The sequence below is a fragment of the Podarcis vaucheri genome (genome assembly GCF_965113315.1).
Source record: "Podarcis vaucheri genome assembly, chromosome: 10".
NCBI classification, from domain to species: domain Eukaryota; kingdom Metazoa; phylum Chordata; class Lepidosauria; order Squamata; family Lacertidae; genus Podarcis; species Podarcis vaucheri.
The window spans coordinates 22,430,879-22,453,374 of record NC_138748.1 but is presented as its reverse complement, the minus strand read 5'-3'; the positions used below and the strand labels follow the sequence as shown (position 1 = coordinate 22,453,374).

The 22,496-nt window shown below is 42.7% G+C and overlaps 2 protein-coding genes across 4 annotated transcripts in view; one reads left to right on the top strand and one right to left on the bottom strand.

Moving 5' to 3' along the window:
* IMMP2L (inner mitochondrial membrane peptidase subunit 2) overlaps positions 1–22,496 on the bottom strand; it is a 480,193-nt gene that overhangs the window by 268,550 nt on the left and 189,147 nt on the right. The window lies entirely within an intron of this gene.
* The window catches only part of LRRN3 (leucine rich repeat neuronal 3), a 45,168-nt gene continuing 24,596 nt past the window's right edge, over positions 1,925–22,496 (top strand). For both annotated transcript variants that reach the window (XM_082239663.1, XM_082239664.1), the window contains exon 1: positions 1,925–2,352. The gene's annotated coding sequence lies outside the window, so the exon portion shown is untranslated. The remainder of the gene's footprint in view (positions 2,353–22,496) is intronic.

Below are 22,496 nucleotides of genomic sequence, written 5' to 3'. Positions count from 1 at the left end.
GCCGCTGCCCCGGACATGCCCCGCGCACCCCTCACCGCACCAGGCGCCAGGCCCCCAAGGACACTAACCACGCCCCTGGAACATGTGCCACGCCCCTGTGGGACACACCCCACGCCCCTGGGACACGTGCCAGCCACACCCCCGTCTGCTCTCCCCCCACAGTGCCGAAGCATGCAGCTTCCCCCCTGGTCAGGGATGATGAGAGTTGCAGTCCAAAAACAGCTGGAGACCCAAGTTTGGGAAACTCTGGTGTAGTCAGTACTGACAGAGATGAGCCAATAGTCTAACTTGGTATAAGCCAGCTTTCTCTGAATTATCCTGTTAAACGGGGTTCTTTTCTTTTAGGGGGGGAAATGAATGACATAATTCAGAAAGCAACATGATTGCTTATATTTAATCCTAATGATTTAGAAGGGCAATACAGTGGTTATGATTTAGAAAGGCAATACCTCGGGTTAAGTACTTAATTCGTTCCGGAGGTCCGTTCTTAACCTGAAACTGTTCTTAACCTGAAGCACCATTTTAGCTAATGGGGCCTCCTGCTGCTGCCGCGCCACTGGAGCACGATTTCTGTTCTCATCTTGAAGCAAAGTTCTTAACCTGAAGCACGATTTCTGAGTTAGCGGAATCTGTAACCTGAAGCATATGTAACCTGAAGCGTGTGTAACCCAAGAAACTACTGTACAAGAGATATGAGCACCTAGATAATGATCTTAGATAATATTTTAACAGTTCAAAACCACCAGTTTGAGCTGTGAAACATTGACTATCCACCTTTAAAACTTTCCAATGAAGTCAGAATGTAACACCCTGCAGTGCTAGTAAAACTGTATAACAATATAGCACTGGAAGTATGCCATATTACTGAAGCAGCAGCTTTTTATATTTAAATGTGTGTTTGTTACATGCAAAAAAAAGTAGCTTACAGTATTCTACTATTAATTTCATTAAGAAGGTCATTGCTTGCAGTCACTGGAAACTCCTAATGTTGTTATTATATATGACTGCCCAAGACATGCTGAGGAAAACAGATGAGAAGTTTTATTTTATTCCACTAGAGGGTGGCCTCCCAAAAGCTGGGCTATATCTGTGAATGTGTACAGTAAATCCAACCCTTTCTCAGATTTGACCTGTTGATTACCAAAACTTCTTGGGGAACTTGCAAGCAACATTTTGCAATCCGACTATTTTTAGAAGTAACCCAGTGCAGATTTGTATTTTGCACTAAGAATATATTTTTTAGAGCCCGTCCTAAATTTCTGCAAATTTTCAGACTAGGTTTCTGATAGGTTACTTTGCCTAGAAATTGAGAAAAAGCATGAAACAAACTAAAGAAGAAGAAAAACCGCTCAAAAAAAAACCCCCAGCTGATTTACAGCTATCCAATGAACTGTACACATAAGGAGGAGAAACAAAACTCGCCATTTCTGTGGGTACCTATCTGCTTACTAATTCTGCCGATTCTCCGGCTGCTTGCTTAGTGACTCCATATTTGGAAATGAGCAAAGATGGATTTGGCTGCCAGTCAGTACGAAGCAAAAACCTAGGTATTAAAAGAACATATGGGAGCTGCAATACAGTGCAAGGTGTTGCAAGTAGATCACAACTCTGCAAAAAGAGAGAGAGAAAGAGAAATGCTTTTTCATTTACTAATGACCTCGCATAGCTAGGGATTTACCTAGTTTGAATCATGCTCTTTGAACGCTCTCTCGGTCCTTGCCCTAAACCCATTAAATACAGCCCAGCGCATCCAATCATGCCTCTTCCTTTGGTGTCTGGGAAAAGAATGCCGAGAAGCCGAGAATGGGTCTCTTCCCCCGCTTATTTGTACCCTAAGCAGCAATGTCATCTAACAGACAGGTTGCCTCCACCAACCAGACCCCAGCAGCTACGTCTTGGCACTCTCCGGCTATTGGCTGCTCTCTGGGGAGTGGAGGGTATTCAGTTATTAATGACCGCTGAGCAGGCAGCACCATGTCAGTGTGACAACTGATCGGGTGAACGATGCACCAGTAACCACCATGGAAACGAGGAGGAGGAGGAAGAAAAGCTAGCGAGCATCTCTCTTTTCTCCCCTCCTCTCTCTTCTCCTCCTCCCCCTCCTGCATTGGATTGTGAGCTTCCGACAGCCAGCCAGCGACACAGAGCTCTCTGCTCCAAGTAAAAGGATCTGAGCCTGCTGCACGGAGATTTCCCTCCTATTACAGGATCTATAGAGACAACCATCGCCTGCCCTATCTCTGCGTGCCCAGAGCCGTCTCCTCAGCATCACACCAGTGGTATGTGGTCACCTGAACTAACGGATTCAAATATGCAGGAGGCGTCCAGGACTGAAACTACTCTTTTGGCAAGGTAAGTGCCTTGTTTATCGGAAGTTGTGGGGGCTTTTTTTATGCTGTTTACTATTTATGCATTTCTTCTCCGCTTTAGTCGAAACCCTTAATAGACTTTCTTCCCCTCCCTCCTCCACATTTTACTCTTTCAGAGAGAAATACAAAGGAACCCCTGTGTGCTCCCAGCTTCTCACCACCTCCACCAAATCCTCATTAATCTAAAACATTTTTATTTTTATTTTTTTTGCAGGACACTCACTCAGATGGGTGTTTTACTCAGCTAAAGCAAAAACGAAAAAAGCAGTATGTTTGTATAATCCGATTCTCGGGGTTTTCAGTGCAAAAAAATAAAACAGCAGACTTTCTCTGTGTTTGGGAGCCAATTACATGAGACGCCAGGCTGCCTTTTTAACCTGCTTCCAATAGCTGGATTACAGCAAAATGCCACTATATGTCACATTGGGAGCTAAAAGCCACCGAGCAAGAAGGCTGAATGAGAATATCGCAAACAGTTATTGAATTTCTGCCAGACTACATTTTAAGGACTGTGGCAAATGACTTATAGACACACATGCACACAAGCACACACACACACACACACACACACACACACACACAACCCTGACAGTCAGAAAGGCCAGTAGGGAATGTCTGTTGCAGCTGGAACTGACATATGCAAGGTAAAAAGGACAGCATTAACCAGAAGAGGTCTAAGCTTCTGTGGTCATTCAAAAGATCACAACACAATGCCAGTAAGTGCATTTTTCACTGGAGAGCATTGTGAGTTCTGACCCTTTATCATATACCCTGTGCTGTTCCCCCCCCTGCCCCATAGAAAAGCTCAGAAGTGTTTTCTTTTAAAAGGGGGTGGGGGAAAACCGTGGCTTCTAATAGTTCTGCCCTGTTTTGACCAGCATTGCCATTTGGAATCAGCAAAACGGTCTGCTTGGGAATAAAGGCAGAAGACAACCTACCTATAAAGTAGGTAATGGAAACTGACTTGTCAGGCTAGCCTGTGTGTGTGTGTAAAACAGAGAGAGAAGGAGAGATTAATATATCTAATGTAAGCAAACACTTGCTACATCCCTTAACATAATACAGCCATTAAAGTACAACAGCAGAAATTATTATTATTATTATTATTATTACTATTATTATTAATAATAATAATAATAATAAAAGGTTCCCATTAATATATCTGTTAAGAGGTATCACTTCACAATGAGGGAAAGAGAAATAGCAAATAACAGCAGCTGAATAATATGATAAAAATAGTTTTTTAAATTTTATTTTTTATAGACCTTATACAGTTTGTGGACACATGTTTTGAAACCAACTGAGGAGCCACACATCTCCTCAAATGGATCCCTCGTCTCCTCTCCTTCCTATGTAAAACACCGGAGGGAACTTCTTCTCCCATCCCCATCCCCCTTCCCAGTGCCAAAGCAGCTATTTTCCTGAACAACTCCAACCCGAAAGTTAATCATGGTTCTGCAGTGTAAAATTGAAAGGGGGGGGGAGAAACCAGCAGAAACGACAAGTCATCTTCTTCCTACCTGTCACTTTCTCATAAATATGTCAGGAAGTGGGGAGCTTAACAGTATGTTTGGTGAGAAGTCGATTAATTCAGTTGACCTTTCTAAATGATGGCAATAAAGCAGCCCCGGCAATATGCCACCACATTTGATTTTCCCTCAGATAATGAATGAGTTTTAAGGCAGCGTTCCTTTCCCTTCTCAGGCTAGGAAAGGTGGTGATGCATTTGCTCCTGTTACTGGCAAGCTTGCTTGTCATTCTTCAAAAGCTGCATAAAATCCAGCAGCTTGCGTGTGTGTGTGTGTGTGTGTGTGTGTGTGTGTTTTCTTTTTAAAAGAACCCTTGAGCCTGATTCATCACCCAGAAGCAAACAACCATTACATAAAATCTACCTTGGCAAGCACATTTTCCCTCTTTCAAGGAGAGCTGCAACCCTCCTGCTTTCAGCTCATGCAAATATGTTACACTGCAGTAATGAAATAAATCATACTGCATCTTTGGTGATGTATTTAGTGCACCGCTTGAATGAAAGCAGGGTCAAGGGGAGTGGGGGCTGAATGCCCGCACCCGATACGTACTCAGGACTTTTGTGGCTCATTTTTATGTGGTCAATAACATTCCAAGCTGCCTTGGGTCACTTTACGTCTAGGCTACCTTATTCCACATAGCAGTGGTGTAGAAATAGGCAAATGGTGTGGTAGTATGCCGTAGAGCTTGTCAAAATGCCATGTTTGTGAATATCACCCCTGCAAAAAAGAGCAAGGAGCCACACTCATGCATGTCCAAAGAACAATCAAGGTAGTTTTAGCCATGGCTATATACCAATGTTACAGGTGATCCTGTCTTTTGAAGAACATGCTGCAAACCCTGCTGGATTAATGGGATAATATATAATGTGAAAGGATGACTACCTGCCTGCAAGCCCGTGAGTTTTAATTTTTTTCTCCCCAGAGAGTCGGTAGTGGTATCAGTACATTTGGAATAACCAGGTACATGTGGTTTGGAGAGGTACCTGTTTATTAAATTGCAGCCTATACAAACACACTAGGTAGGTAAGTACCCATTAATACCTCTCCTAGATGAAGCTGGTGTGATACCAGTGTACCACGCCAAAATTCTCTATTGAAAAGATTAAAAAGATGATGCTCATTGTTGAGATATATATGAAATTCATGCTGGAGCTGTTAACTGAGGTGAGCTTGTCAAAATGCTGTGTTCATGAATATCACCCCTGCAAGGAGGAAGAGAGGGAGTGCTACTGGTTCATGCCAGCAAATCACTCATTTTTCATCAGGCATATGGACGTAACCCAATCTTTGGACTTGGATTACAGTCAATTACAAACCCACATGCTTTCCCCAAACCAGCTCCTGACTAATACATAGTAGTAAACATCTGTTGCCATAGCCAGAAAGGCTGCTGCAACTTTTGGTCAGAGTATGCACATACAAGCTCATTCAATAGCTAACTTTAGTGCTAACTCTTGTGAGACAAGAAGATAAGACAAGTTTGTGTTTTAAAAAAGCAAAAGTAATATTATCCAAAAAGTGGCAACTGATAAACCCTATGGTTTTCCTTTCCGGCATCATAAAAAAACACAGTTTAGGCAAGTTAAGCGGCAATTTTGGGAATTCTTCATTTAATGGCAATTTCTGGTGCTGAAAAACAGATCAAAAACTTTTTACCCTACTGTCAGAAGCAGACTGTTTGCAAACTAAACTTCTAAAATGTGACAAGAAAAAAACTGGTACAATTTATAAAGTGTTTTGCACAAACATGTTCAAAAAGAGAGAGCTTGTAAGAGACATTTAAATACGTTGGAATAATAATATTAATTTAATACTACAACTTAATGAAAACCAGAACTAACTCAAGGTAAGACAGAATGCAATCACCCTACCTGAGGAGAAATCACAGTAACACAGAAAAGTTCAATTATAGCAAGGTCAAATTCATCTTGAAAAGAGGAAATGCCGGCCTGTGCAATTTGAAAAAGTAATCTGATATGTTTATACTGATTAGAGATCAGTATTGCTTTTTGTAAGGTTTGGTCAATGAGAAAACATCATTTATGCCATTCTTTGTCTGCAGCTGATGCATTAGTCAACAGATGGATGATTTTCCTCCTCCTTTCTGGGTTACACTAGGTGTTGCTCTAGACATTGAGAGAATAGAAACATGATCTCAGTCGTGGTGTAGTACAAACCAGAGTTATCTACCAAGTCCCATCAGACCTTCGCCAGTGCCATACTGGAGTGATTTAGAATAGTTTTCTCATTCTTTGGAGAGAATTTCGAGGCCTTTTCAGGCTGGCACACAATCAGCAACCACTCTGCCAGTTACAAAATAAGACGAACAAAGCTCCATCTGTGTCTATAGCAACCTCCTTGAAACCTTAGCTAACTAGGATTTGAATGCTCTGACATCTTTCCCCAACAAACATGCACACTATAATCCCATTTATTATAGGAAACTATAAGAAATAACAAGAGCAGTAAGCGTGTTTGTAGGCTGTCCCACAGCAGACTGCAAGTAGATGCTTAGATAATTAAAACGTTCCACCTTAAAAAAAAACCCTTCAAAGAGAAAAGTAGTCATCAAGGAAAAGGACTCTAGCAGAGCCTTCTTCCTGACAGGCCACTTTTCTATGGCTGGCTGTATTTTTTGTTTGTTTGATCTAGAATAACACTATATCACATGAGCTCTCAATTTAGAACACTGTAGCTCAGCAGCAGATTTGCCATCTCCCCACAAAAGTAACCATATTCATATAACTGCACACCTTTACATTTGCAATGTCCCTTTCTCCATCTACACAGAGGTGCTTCTTTCCATACTCTGTGGTACATACCACCACACAATGTTGGTTTTAGGTTTCAGAAGGCCCTTGGGCAAAGTGTTCTTGGTGGGACCCCTTCCTCCGGGTGACCCCTACCTCTTCTTCCTTACATGAGTGGACCCACCTGAGTGGGATTGGCAGCAGTCCCCCAGATGGCACAGGAGCCTTGGCAGGCAACTGGTAATGGCAGCTTCGGGTGCTTGCCTGGATCAGACACATGCATGATAGCCAACTATAGCCCATCTAGACTCCTATCCCTCTATGTCAGGGTTTCCCAAACTTGGGTCTCCAGCTGTTGTTGGACTACAACTCCCATCATCCCTAACCAGCAGGACCAGTGGTCAAGGATGATGGGAATTGTAGTCCAAAAGCAGCTGGAGACCCAAGTTTGGGAAACACTACTCTACATAGGCAGGTTATGTGTACATTCTCCATAAGATGTAGTGACTGTACACCACGCCCAGTTCTTAGGCATATTATTGTTATTATTTATTAAAATTCTGTACCACCCATCATCTGAAGATCACATGGTGGTTTACAAGATAAAAACACAAGATAAAAATTAATACAATAATACAGTGGTACCTCAGGTTACATACGCTTCAGGTTAGAGACTCCGCTAACCCAGAAATATTACCTCGGGTTAAGAACTTTACCTCAGGATGAGAACAGAAATCACACAGCAGCGGCGCAGCAGCAGCAGGAGACCCCATTACCTAAAGTGGTGCTTCAGGTTAAGAACAGTTTCAGGTTAAGAACAGACCTCCAGAACGAATTAAGTACTTAACCCGAGGTACCACTGTAATGAACAAAAACAATACACACACACCCCACAGTTTAAAAGCCCATAGGTTGTTTTTTTAATTAGCCAAAGGCCTGGTTATAGAGAAAAGTTTTCACCTGCCACCTAAGGATATACAGTATAATGAAGGCACCAGGTGAGCCTCCCTGGGGAGAGCATTCCGCAAGCCAAGACCCACCACAGAAAAGGCCCATTCTTGTGTTGTATTGCCACCCTCAAGACCTCTTTAGGAGAACACACTCTTAAGAAGGACCTCGGATGATGATTTCAGATCCAGGTCAGTTTGTATGGGCATAGGTGGTCCTTGAAGTATTGTGGTCCTGAGCCGTTTAAGGCTTTATGGGTCGAAACCAGCACTTTGAATTGGGCCTGGAAGCAATTTGCCAGCCAATGCAGTTGGGCCAGGATTGGTGTCATACGCTCAAACTGTCTTGCCTCACTGAGCATCCTGCCCACCGAAATCTGCAGAAGTTTCTTCAGTGGCAGCCCCATGTATAACATGTTGCAGTAATCTAATCTAGAGGTTACCAGAGCATACACACCAGCTGATGACATATATATATGCTTCTTATAGCCTTGGGTCCCCAGTTGTTGGTAGACTACAACTCACATCATCCCCGGCCAGCTTAGCCACTGGTCAGGAATGGTGGAAGTTACAGGCTAACAGCATCTGGGAACCCAAGGCTGAAGAACCAAGGGTACCAGTCAGGGCACTCCATCTCATTAAGCAACACAATCTGGTATAAGAGTATATACCTGGTATATTGCGATGTGAAATGCTGGGGTAGTTTGAGAAACTGAATTAATTAAAATGCAAATGGCCTTGAAAGATTTAACATTTGATAGAACCACCATCAAGATATAATGTTTGAAAATCACAAGAGCTAAAGGCTCAGTTTAGAACTTTAGTGGCCTCCATGGAATTGCTTTGATCGCTCCAACAGGTCAATGACTTGGCAGGAATAGACTGCAGGTGGCAATTTATGAATGGGCACCTCAACATAGGGTCTGTCAAGTGCTACCATAATTTGTGCCTGACAGCAGCATCGGGGGGGGGGCATGCAATACAGCTGTGTAAATCATGGTGGCTGCAACCACCACTTCCCCCACAATCCCTGCCAAGTTGCAAGTCCCACATGGGACCACAGAACATCTGAACTGGGTCCATGACTTCCTAACCTACATGCTTCCTTGCCAAATCGTGCCTGTCTGTATTTGTGGAAACAAAAGATGCAATCCAAGAAAATCGGCATTAAAGTAAAGCAGCGACATTATGAGCAACTGTTGCTGTTCACAGAAAAGGCATAAGCCAAATTCCATTCTGGCAAAAGCCTGCTGACTTTTAGAGATAAAAAAAAATAAAAAATTCTCCACAGTATTTATATCAAGCTGGGTAACAGCTCAGAATAACATATCTGTGAATCTGTTACAATCATGTTAAGCGAAAAAGAAACCACTTACCAGTATCCCTTGCTGCTAAAAAATCTCTATTTAAACACTGCAATAGTTGAAGAAAATTCTAAAGAGGGTGGGGGGGGGAGCTTTTCAAAATGCCTACTATTTACTTGCATTATCCCAGGAGTCTTTACCGGGAGGCTCTTGTCATGTGAATAACTGCTGTGCAAGAAAATGCATTATAATCTACAAAACATTTTGTAAGGGGGGAAAAAGGTTAGGTTCAACCGTAGCGAGAATTCCCTGGATATCTGGCTACCTGCATTAAGGAAAAAAATGACTGTTTGCACAGTGCTGTATCTAGGGGCCTGGCAATTTTTGCAATGGCTTGCTGAATAAATTAGAGACTTACAGCATGTAACTTACATATGAACAACTACCAAAAATATCCACTGGGAATTGCTTCACTACTCCACTTAGAATTGAAAGCTACAACAGTGTAGGAAGTGTCAAAGGAAAGAAAGCAGAAATAATCCCCTTGTGTTCCCCATGCAAGAAGGCAGCAGGGGAGTGTTTGAATCAACGTCAAGGACTAAGAGAGGCTCTGCCCCACCAACACCACCTAGGAAGAGTGGAGGAAAGGGCAAAACAACAAGTTAAAATGTTTTCCCCGATAAGCATAGACCTAGTAATTGCTTCAACCCTAAACAGAGGTTGGCTAAAACTGATTGCCTCCAGCAAACCTCAATTTGTGGAAAATACAGACTTTAGGGAAGCGGGTGGCACTGTGGTCTAAACCACTGAGCCTAGGACTTGCCGATCAGAAAGTCGGTGGTTCGAATCCCCGCGACGGGGTGAGTTCCCATTGCTCTGTCCCTGCTTCTGCCCACCTAGCAGTTCAAAAGCACCTCAAAGTGCAAGTAGATAAATAGGTACCGCTCCGGTGGGAAGGTAAACGGCGTTTCCGTGCGCTGCTCTGGTTCGCCAGAAGCGGCTTAGTATGCTGGCCACATGACCTGGAAGCTGTACGCCGGCTCCCTCGGCCAATAAAGCGAGATGAGCGCCGCAACCCCAGAGTCGGTCACGACTGGACCAAATGGTCAGGGGTACCTTTACCTTTACAGATTTTTTTTTATTATATGTTGTTTCTGCTATATATAGAACATGGTGGTCTCTGCTGTAAAATCTCTATATTTATTAACATCCTCGCTTTTTAAATTTCATTTTCTGCCTTGAGTTGGATGCCTTTGTGCAGGACAAGTTCTGCTCATATGTAGGTATTTGCAATAGCTAAGTGCAAGAAAAGAATGTACAGCAAATTGCTACGCATGCAGCCCGATCTTATGCATGCTTACTAATGCATAAGTGAAAAAGTAAATCCCTATGAGTTCAATGAGGATAATTCCCAAGCACATGTTCCTAGTGTCAGTGGCATGTTCCTAGCTGCAGCCACTCATCATAATCCTATGCATGTTTCCTCAGAAGTATATCCCAGGAAAGTGTGTGCACAGTTATGTGGGACTAAGTCCAACTGAACACAGCAGAACTTACTGCTGAGGAAACATACATGATAATACAATGTAAATCGTCTACAAGTCAAGCATAGAATCGTTCCACAAATCAGCATAAAGATGACATGTCACATCCCCTTAGCAATTAACATGTGACAATTGTAATGGCATAAACCTTAAGAGAGCATGCTACTTCCCCAGGGCCTGGTGAAAAGTCTGCCCCAAAGTTAGTTTAAAATATTTCATTCTAAACAGACATTTGCTGACAGTGCCAACAGTCGGGGGTCACGGATTTTGCCAAGCATCCGTATTTCACATGGATAATTTGCGAACGTGTCAGAGATGTGTGTGGCTAATAGCAGATATCTGACAAGTCAAATCTCTAAGAGATTTTCTTCTTAACTAGATGGATCCAGTCTAGTGCTGACAGGTAGCATTGCCTGATTCACCACAGTTAATTCTCATCTACCCACAACCTAATGACCCTAAATAAAGCAGCTTCCCTCTGACAGTTCCTTTCTAGAAGAAAATGTGCCATGAAGGTGGAGGGAAGGAGAACATGCTACAGTAAAATATGTAACCTCATGTCTCCAACAACAACAGACCTTCCAGGTGTTCCTATTTTAGAGGGATAGTCCTAGATTTACAGAAGCCACCCCAGTTTCTGATTTGAGCCTGGAATGTCCCACTTTTCCTTAGGACATCCCTATTTTCATCAGAGAAATGCTGGAGGGCATGGAGTTATCCGACCCCTGAACCATCTGAAGGCAACCCTCAATACAGTATGAAAGTATTTAATGTTTAATGTTTTATTATGCTTTTATCTATTATGTTTGATGTTAGAAACTGGCCAGAGTTGCTAGGGCAACCCAGTCAGATGGGTAGGGTATATTAGTTATAGTTACAGTTATAGTTAGTTAGTTAGTTATAGTTATAGTTATAGTTATAGTTATAGTTATAGTTATAGTTACAGTACCGTATTTTTCGCTCTATGGGACGCACTTTTCCCCCTCCAAAAATTAAGGGGAAATGTGTGTGCGTCCTATAGAGCGAATGCAGGCTGTGCGGCTAAGCCCAAAGCCAGAACAGGGAGATGGAGCACTGCACAGCGCTCCGTCTCGCTGTTCTAGCTTGGGGTTAGCTGCGCAAAGCCTCCGCAGGGCAGCGGGGTGAAGGCACCCCGCTGCCCTGCGGAGGCTTCAAAGGCTGTCCCTGAAGCCAGAACAGTGAGACGGAGCACTGCTTTAGCTTGGGGATGGCTGCGCAAAGCTTTCCCGGCTGGAGAGGTTGCACATGGCTAAAGAGGAAGCCAAGACAGCCAGCGGGATGGATCCCGCTCGCTGTCTTGGCTTCTTTGCTCTTTGGGGCTGGGGGGGGATAAGATTTTTTTTCTTGATTTCCCCCCCTAAAAACTAGGTGTGCCCTATGGTCCGGTGCGCCTTATGGAGTGAAAAATACGGTAATAATAATGGAATAGGACATCCCTATTTCCATTGGAGAAATGTTGGAGGGCATGCAACAACTGTAATAGAAAAAGAAGCACTCTCACTCAGACTACAAAGTCTTACTCGGACTTTGTAGTCAAAGACACAAAATGTAGGATAAAAAAAAAAATAAGAGGAGGCAAGTACTGTTAGTAAGCCCTCTGGTACATACAGAATCAACCCAGGAAAAGCACTGTTTGTGGGTTTATGGTTTCTGCAAAGCTCAGGCAATGTGACTCAGACAACCTCACGGTTATGGAGGAAAGGGATCATTTAGCTGTTTCTCAACAATGACTTTTCCTTCGCCTTGCCCCACCACCAGCCTAACACCCCCAAGCAATGTCCTAATGGCACAGTTTGTTTTGTTCAGAGAACAGCCAGACAATTAAGAGGGTTCTGGCAGTCATTTGTATCTTCATCCTACTTACCCATCGTCTAATCTAGCCTTGAGTAGGAACAAGGTGTGGAAGCGTACAGAGCAACTCCTCGTTATAGCGACTGGGAGTAGGATAGGTTGGCAATATGTCAAAAATTCCCATAAAGCCACAAACCAAGGGGCTTGGCCTGACATAGTGCTTGGGCTATATCTGACCTTAAGACTCGGCCCCCATCTTGAATGCCAAGCTTAGGTGGAATTCATTATGAAGAAGAGCATAGTTTTTCAATAATAAATAACCCTGGGAAGCTGCCAACCCTCCAGGACTGCTTGAAAAATTAACCACTGGCTTAAGGAGCCACTACCCTGGACCTTGAGAACCATTGAGAACATTGTTAAGATACAGAAGAGAGAAGAGAAGGAAAGAAGAAGAAAGGAGGAGTGATTCAATTACTGTGGTGACATATGTTCGTATGATGTAACTAAAGTAAAAAGTCATTTCAATACACATACATTGCTACATGGCGATCCTGAACAAAACTGACTTTACAGTTAGTCCCACTTATTTCAATCAAATTGGCATTGAAACAGGCATGCTGATGACTGCAGCCTATATCTGCCTTCAGGTATTGTTTTAAACCACTAGGGCTTAGCTCTGGAGCTTGTTTTAAACACTAAAAGCCAAGTCCTGGGGTACTTGAAGCAATTGTGAAAACAGAGTTCACTGGAGCACATGCAGAGTGTTTTGGCTCCACAGAAACATTGTAGCCAGCTCACATTTGTAAGATACAATGGTACCTTACAGATTACAGATGCTTCAGGTTACAGACGCTTCAGGTTACACTCCGCTAACCCAGAAACAGTACCTCTGGTTAAGAACCTTGCTTCAGGATGTGAACAGAAATCGCGCGGCAGTGGCAGCAGGAGACCCCATTAGCTAAAGTGGTACCTCAGGTTAAGAACAGTTTCAGGTTAAGAACGGACCTCCAGAACGAATTGAGTTCTTAACCCGAGGTACCACTCTATTAATGGCATGGGGTACTAGGACAAAGGACATTATTCTATGGCAGGCTCAAACCTCAGCACCTCTCATTTAAAAGTGCAAACAAATTAAGACGAATGATTTCAGCCCTGTGATTAGTCTTTTAAAGGTTAGACATTTCAGTCTAATGGGATGTTTACCTGGATACAAAGCTATGAGAGAGGGAGGGAGGCAAGTAGGCAGGTAGAGTTCATTCTACCATGGTAATTGTATATAAGCTAGCCCAATATCCAATACATCAAACATTATTCAGTCAATGTTTACTCAGAAGCAAGTCCTATTGTGTTCCATGGGGCTTACTCCAAGGAAAGTGTGCCTAAGTACTGAGCTGCACAGTGCAGGAGTTTAGGACAAAAAGCATTTTGTCTCATAGGTTCTATAAAGGCAGGAAGGCAATTGTAGCATTTGCCTTCTGGGATAAGGCAAAGATAAACCACTTGATCTATATAAGGGAAGTCCCAGTTCCTGTCCGCGAGAAAACTAGAACAATTTCTGAACCCTTCTAAAGCTTTCTTGATGTTCATAAAGCCTTGCCTCTTCTCCATAGCCAAGCTAACTGGGGGCAAAAAGATTTAAGTCCTATACATAAGACTTTTTAGAATACTATGTAAAACTCTCCTCAGGCAAATATGTCACAGAAAGTACTGCACTGTATTTTTTCCAGCCTAGCATGCACATATCTTAAAATGACTCTTTTAAACAGTACTCACCTTTTGACATAAGAAACAGGACCCACTTCCCCTCCTTCATCTGCTCATTGATTAAAAGGTACATTCAGGAATCAGGAACCATGTCTATAATTATTATTATTTTTCTGCCTTACTCTAACGGTTTTACACCTGCAAATAGGAAGGCAGAGTGACTGAACTAATATAAAGAAGTTCAAATACCACATTCTAAAATGCAATATTATATCATGGTATATCATGGCATGAGAGTCAACATGATACAGTGGTTAGAGTCTTTGGGCACCCAGGTTCAGATACACATTGAAATGTGAAACTCCCTGGAGCAGCTTTGACCAGGCGCACTCTCTCTGCCTAACCCTACTTAGAAGGGTTGGGGGAGCCCTGTATATCACAATGTGCTCCTTAGGAAAAGACTGGGATAAAAATTTGATGGATCAATATGTAGAATAAGATGGGAAGGAGATCTGGGTTGGCCCATTCCACTCTCACAATGGAACAGGATTTGTAGTTGCTTTCTATTATGGCACCAACTTAGTCTGGAATCCTTAACAATAAATATCCCTGCTTTCATTTATTTTATTGATTTCTCTTTCCATGTTAGCAACATTTTGATACGGTTCCGTGAAGAACTTTGTTATCGGGAAAATTTTATACTGCAAACAAATGCAACAACAAAATAATTAAAATGCAATTCTCAGTAGCACGTCAAAAGCATCCTACCTAATTTTCAGAGTGCCCTGCGAATTGCTGTCATTTGATTCAACACCACCTTCAGTTAGCAATGGCATCTCTCCCTTTGATTCTACTGCATGCAACAGGGCCCTTATTGGTCTTTATATTACATTTCTTGCTGGGAAGCTCATCACTTTGGCTTGACCCAATTTCGGCTTGCTGGATCGAAGCATAAGGACTGCTTCAGAGCTGTGGTTTACCCAATAGCTATCCATCAACCAAGCACAGTGGATATGAACCCATGGGGAAACAAATAAAGTCCCTGAAGGTGTGGGGGGGGGTGGATTTCACGAGTGTTTCCTAGTAATGAACTTGGGAGGGAGGGAGGGAGGGAGGGAGGGAGGGAGGAAGGAAGGAAGGAAGGAAGGAAGGAAGGAAGGAAGGAAGGAAGGAAACATTGAAATCAGCTGCCTAGGAAAACCACAAAGTATTTCTCTGAAGGTTTTAAATCCCTGGGATATCAGATAGCCTGTACCAGGATTGTGAAAAGCTGGTTGATCCAGTGGTTCTGTTCTATCGTACATTTTTTGTGTCACCTTTTTATTTTCTATCCTGAGTTGGTCTTGAAAGCTCATGATCCTTCACTAACACCACAGAAACCACAGGGACATTTCTCCTTTTGAAGCACACTATTCTGAAAAGTCTTTGGAGACAGAAATCTTTAAAGTGGAGATCGAGAACCTGTGGCCATCCATTTATTTTATTTTATTTTTTAATTTCTACCACACTCTTAATCATAGATCATTGGGGTATTTGAATCCTAGCCTGATCCAAGGTGTGTCACAACAGGAGCACTACCACCATGCAAATATAGAGTAAAAGTTTAAGAAATGTGCCCCTAAATGCATGTTTGGGTTAAATGTGGGTTCAGGGAACTGAAAAGGTTGAAAATATCTATGGTAGTTGACAATTCCAGAGTGGATAACAATAAAATGTAAATGAAAACATCAACATCAATAGCATACAGTAAGGCAGAACAAAATGTTATTGAATTTTAACTGCCATCTGTCCCCACCATCCCAGGTAACTGTCAGGAATTATGGGAATTATTTTCCAACAGGGTCACAGGTTCCACATCCCAGTTTTTAAATGATACTCTCTTATTCTTACAGGCTCACAACCCTGCAGAATGTAACAGGGTGTTCAGTTCCCTACCCCTGGTTTTAAAATGAGCAATATCAGAAAATTCTACCTCTTCCCATACAGAAAAGTGGCAGGTACAAAGGTTAAATTCATATGGGCTTTTCCTCTATGTTTTTCTTTACTTGGGGATTTTCACCTGCTCATATTCTTCTCCATAAGTTAAGTTCAAGGAAGCTATTCGTATCTGACCTGCACCTGCGTTGGTATAAAGTCAATATTTCCACGCAGCCATGCTGTGGGCAAGGAATGAGAAAGCCATGCTCACTGGAAATGCCACAGCATCACACTCAGGTGAACATATGCTTGGTACTTTAATGGGCAAAGCATGGGTCAACATGATTTCACATATGGGTAAAATCTCGTTCCTTCTCTGGTATTGCTCACAAAACCAGTTCAGCATAGAAATAATGTTTGTTGACTAAATCTGGACAATCATTGTTGCATGACTATTCTGCTATGATCATAATTTGCAACTCACAGTACATTTTTGGTGCCACCACAAAGCTGTAGTTGTCTGCTTGGGGGTAATAAATGTGGGCTCTGAAGCACAGTATGACTCCAGGACTAGCAATGCCCAGCTGAAGACTCTTAATCTCAGTGTTGGGGGGTTGAGCCCTGTGTATTATTATTGCATTGCAGGGTGCTAGGCTAGATGACCCTCCATCTCTACAAGTCTGTGATTCTGTGAAAATTAAGATCTGCAGCAGTAGTTTTGTACTGCTAGAGGCTGTTTGAACACAGCAAAGGGATTGGCTCCATTCCCTTTGTCATTCCTGCTTCAACCAATCTTTTGTAAAGACAAAGCTGGGAGATTGGTGCAAAGGCATGATGATCTTTTATGCAACGGAACTAAACTTGGAACTGAAACAAAATTATAAAGCAGAGACCTGGCCTGAGTCTGTACTTGAATCTCTACTCAGCCCCCATCTACTCTGTCCTCAATTGCCCCTCCAATTCTCTTGTAAAACAAAAACAGGATTTCATATAAAATGTCTCAATCTTCAAATCACCAGGAAATGGCATTCCAAGATGCAAAGCTCTACAGGATTTGAGCAATCATCTGGTAATCAGTTTCTGGATAATTGGGTGTTGATTAAGTGGGACTGTACTAAGTATCCACTCACTGTTGTGAGAAAATAACTGTGCAAAAAGTCAGCAAATGGAAGAACCTACTGTTAGAAAAAAAGTATTCCTCTCAATGAAGGAGAGTTAGCTTCCTTAATATTTAATAACCTGCTAGACATGGGAATAAATCACGAGGAATTAAACACATATTTCATAATAACTACATAGGAAACCAGGAATGCACTATCTGTATTGGTAGAACATTCATACGGTAGAAAAGAAATTGAATTGTGATAGTATAAAGCCTTTACCAAATGATCTGTTGTAATCTACTTTTGTTCAAATGGCTAATTTGCTAGACTACCTAGCTATTCTGTGTGCCCTTCTTTGGCAAGAATTTTTCTGATCCTACAAAGGCTGACTTCTCTCAGGCTCTGGGTTCATGTTTCACTGCAAGCTTTCATCCTAAGTAGTCCTTATAGTACAGGCATGTCCAGCTTCCAAGAGGCAGCCATCTACTCCCACTATAAATAGACTGGCAGTGATCTACCTTGGCCCAGTGTACCTGAAGGAGCATCTCCACCCCCATCGTTCTGCCCAGACATGGAGGTCCAGCGACGAGGGCCTTCTGGTGGTTCCCTCACTGAAAGAAGCCAAGTTACAAGGAATCAGCCAGAGGGCCTTCTCGGTAGTGGCACCCGCCCTGTGGAACATCCTCCCACCAGGTGTCAAAGAGAAAAATAACTACCAGACTTTTAGAAGACATCTGAAGGCAGCCCTGTTTAGGGAAGCTTTTACTGTTTGACAGACTATCATATTTTAATATTTTGTTGGAAGCCACCCAGAGTGGCTGGGGAAACCCAGCCAGATGGGCGAGGTATTATTATTATTATTATTATTATTATTATTATTATTAATCTGGTTGGACATCCCTGTATAGTAAATCCAAAGCTCTGTCCCATCTGCTGGAATGGAAATGCACAAGAATCCTTTTCATTTGCCTTGAAAGGGGCTCCATCCTTTCAGCACGCTTAACGAGAGGGTGTGCAAAACACTCACTTGAAGTAGCTGCTGCTACCTCTGCTACCATCACCTCTTTTCCTGATCAGCCCACAAATATTTCCCAAGGAAGAAAAAGGTAAGGCAGCAATGGCAGTACCGCAGGCTGGGACCTCATGTTCCTTGTGGGAAACACACAGTATTTGTGTCCATTTCTGCCAGGGACAGCCTCTACCACTGCTGCGTCCCTTTTTGCTGCTCTGGCTAATATTTGTGGGTCCTGGGGTAGGTAGGGAAAGAAAGAAAGAAAGGGAGTGGTAATGGCCCTATCTGTGACTACTGCTAAGTGATGATGCAAAGGAGCCTGACAGAAGATAAAATTAGAGAATGTTACTGCCACTGTGCCCTTTCATAAAGATAAATTATTGTAGGGTTGCTAATGCCTGTCCTGCTGATTCCTAGTAGGCTGGCAAGATTCAAGAGGCAGACCATTGAGAAAGGGCAGATCTTAGAACTGCTTTGCATTATGATATTAGAACAGGGGGATTCCGTACTGCAAAGGCATTCACTTTGCTGGCTCATCACTATGCTGGCCTCTGCTTCTCTATTTGCTACATTTGTGCTTTTTGATAAAGCACTCAATAAATTGATGCTGCTATGGGCTTTAGGGTGGGTGGATCTGGTAGAGAATCCTGCCAACTGAAATGGAATCTTTGTGCCAAGTAGGTTTCTCAACTGGAGTTACTACCAATATGAGATTCATCCAGATTCATTATCAACTAAAAAGATAATTAAGAGAATGCAAGCAGCCCAGCTCGGAGGAATGGGACTGCATAAAGGAGCTAAAAACAAAAAGGCATAAACTAAGATTAATGCCAATGAAATAATAGATTGGAAGCAGTTTTCCATTTGCCAAAAGATGGTCAAACCTTCCTAGAAAAACACCCTCAATATCTTGCTATGGAGATGAGTGCAGGTTGGGACATCAGACTTATGAGAGGAATATCTAAACATGGTCACCACCTCCCAGCCTATATGTCCAAGAGGGAGGAAATAGTTGCAATCTGATATAGAAGGCTCAGGATTCAAGCTCAAACACAAGATTTCTGAAGCACACTTTAGAATATACTTCTTAATTGCATTTCAGTTCAACAGTTACTTTGATAAAATACGTTTTGTTAAGTGCAAATGGCTTTAGATGCCTATTAAAGATAAAGGAAAAGGGACCCCTGACCGCTTGGACTGTGGTGCTCATCTCGCTTTATTGGCCAAGGGAGCCGGAGTATAGCTTCCGGGTCATGTGGCCAGCATGACTAAGCCACTTCTGGTGAACCAGAGCAGCGCATGGAAACACTGTTTACCTTCCCGCCGGAGTTATCTATTTATCTACTTACACTTTGACGTGCTTTCGAACTGCTAGGTTGGCAGGAGCAGGGACCGAGCAACGGGAGCTCACCCTGTCATGGGAATTTGAACCGCCGACCTTCTGATCTGCAAGCCCTAGGCTCTGTAGTTTAGACCACAGCGCCACCCATATCCTAGATACCTATTAGGTCCATAAATTACCATATAGCATATATTCAACACAAAAAACAGCAACAATTTGTTGTTGACAAGGGACAGCTGGGCATATGAAGGGCCCCATTACCTTCAGTAGCTTAGAGCCTCATCAAACCTAAATCTGGCCCTGGACAAGAGTGAGGAGAAACAGCAGAATCCTTCAAATGCTGGGCACTCTCCCTCTAGGTAGTTGTTTGGATTTGGCCCAGAGAGAAAGGTAGGGAACATCACTGAAAAAGACAGGGCACCACAAAACTGGAGCTAGAACTGTTTGGATGAGTGTCCAGTATTAATTACACTCTGTAAGTTGTAATGATCAATAAAGTTAGGCCATATCTGTGGCGCTATTATAACAGCTTGGGAGTGGCTGGGGAATAAATAAATAAATATTATTAATTTGTTAAGGGTGCTGAAAGTTGTTAAAGGTAAAGGTACCCCTGCCCGTACGGGCCAGTCTTGACAGACTCTAGGGTTGTGCGCTCATCTCACTCTAGAGGCCGGGAGCCAGTGCTGTCCGCAGACACTTCCGGGTCACGTGGCCAGCGTGACGAAGCTACTCTGGCAAGCCAGAACCGCACACGGAAATGCCGTTTACCTTCCCGCTAGTAAGCGGTCCCTATTTATCTACTTGCACCCGGGGGTGCTTTCGAACTGCTAGGTTGGCAGGCGCTGGGACCGAGCAGCGGGAGCGCACCCCGCCGCGGGGATTCGAACCGCCGACCATGCGATCGGCAAGTCCTAGGCACTGAGGTTTTACCCACAGTGCCACCCACGTCTCCTAAAGTTGTTAGGAGACTCCTATTAGGCCCACAGAGTAACAACTCCCAAAGTTTCCTGGGAAGAGAGATTGATTGTTAAATCACTCTGGTGACAGTACCTCTGAGAAGGGAATAAGGGATCTTTTAACTCTCAGTATCCTTAACATGAAACTTCCCAGAATTCTTTGGGGGAAGCTATGACTGTTAAAGAGGTATAATAGTGCTTTAAATGTATGGATCAGATGTGGCCTTAGGAAACAGCAAGAAAACGAAATCCATTGTAATGAAACCTATCTTGGGGTCTTCTCATCTTTCGTCTTTAATTGGCTTTCATTTGTATATGAGCATTAAGTATTTCCCACAGAAACATACCACTCCATAATAATATGTTAAATTGTTTTTTTTCTTTTACTCAGCGAGGGACGGCATGCAGACAAGAAGTAAAGATTAAGTAAAAACAATTTAAAAAATGAAACTCCTCTACTGTATAGTAATTACAATAATTAAAAGTGACAGCATAAATCCCAGCTTGAGCCATTATTTTTTTCCTTCTTGGAAACACCAACCAAGACAGGCATTCATTCAAGTAAAATATATTTCATTCATTTTGAGTAAATGTTAATACCTCTCTCTGTGTTAATTGCACTTCCTATATAGACTGGAGAGAAAAATGTCTTTGATACGCCCATGATCCAGCAGACTGTCCTCAAGAAAATGTTCTAGCATAGTTCCACAGGTTTTTTCACTGGAGTAAGTTCAGTCAGTCTTCCTACATTCACCCTTCTATTTTACATTAACTCAGTCCTGGTTCCTTTCATAAACTAATACAACAGTCTTACACAACACAAAAGGAACATAAGATGCTGGAGGGCACAGCCAGATGGGAGAATTCCCACATGCCCTGTTCCACATTTGAGGCCAAAATAGGAAGCAGCACCAGGGAAAAGAAAGTGACCTGGTTCACACAATCAAATCCTGGTTGAAGAAGCCAAGCTATGCACAAGCTCCTTGCACCTTTTCCACAAACCAGAAAGCCACAGTTAACCATAGTTTCCTGTTACAAGTGAATTTGGAACTATGATTATTGCCTTCCACACAGGCCAACATCAAACCATGGCTTCATATTCTGGATTGTTTGGAAGCTACAGTTAACCACAGTCAACTATTAACCACAATTTCCTAGTATGCATATAGGTAAAGGGACCCCTGACCATTAGGTCCAGTCATGGCCGACTCTGGGGTTGTGGCGCTCGTCTCACTTTATTGGCTGAGGGAGCCGGCGTACAGCTTCTGGGTCATGTGGCCAGCATGACTAAGCCACTTCTGGCGAACCAGAGCAGTACACGGAAACGCCGTTTACCTTCCTGCCAGAGCGGTACCTATTTATCTACTTGCACTTTGACATGCTTTCGAACTGCTAGGTTGGCAGGACCAGGGACCGAGTAATGGGAGCTCAGCCCATCGCGGGGATTTGAACCGCCGACCTTCAGATCGGCAAGCCCTAGGCTCTGTGGTTTAACCCACAGCGCCACCCGCATATAATATATGCATATAATGGTAGGCTATAATTAACTGTGGCTTCCTGGCACTGAGTTCATGGCAAATGAATGAAAAATATGGTTATATCAAGCTAATATAGGCAGGTTGTGTGCTTTAAGCATTTATATGCGAGGATCCTGACTTAAATTGGAATATTGGACTAGGATACTTTTGCCTATATGGCTGAAACCTGGAGCAGTCTACCAAAAGGCAAGTTATTCTGTATACATGTATGAGCTCTGTGGACTGCAACTCTTATTTCTACTGAACTCCGCAAGTCCACAGCCACTCCTCCTCCTCCTCCTCAATATTATAGATTGGATCCAGACTCAATTTGTCACACTAGAGTTCTTTTAAAATTAGCGAGACAAGTTTGTGATGACCCACTTAAGCTCTTTGATACCCTGCTGTGGGTCAAACACGGGAGCTACACTTTTCACAGTTTTTCTCTAAAGTTCAAATATTTTTCTTTAGCGGAAGTCGTTCTTTAGCAGACACATAGATTCCTTCAAAATTGAATGCAAGCAAAATGTGTCAATTAGGCACATTTTGTGGATAATGGGCAGTTACCTTTTCAAAAAAGTATCAGGATGCAAACATGTCTGAGATCTGTAGTCTCTGACCTGGACACCCAGGTTCCAAATGTTAAATACATGAACACTGACTATAACTATTAATTGCATTAAGAAGGGA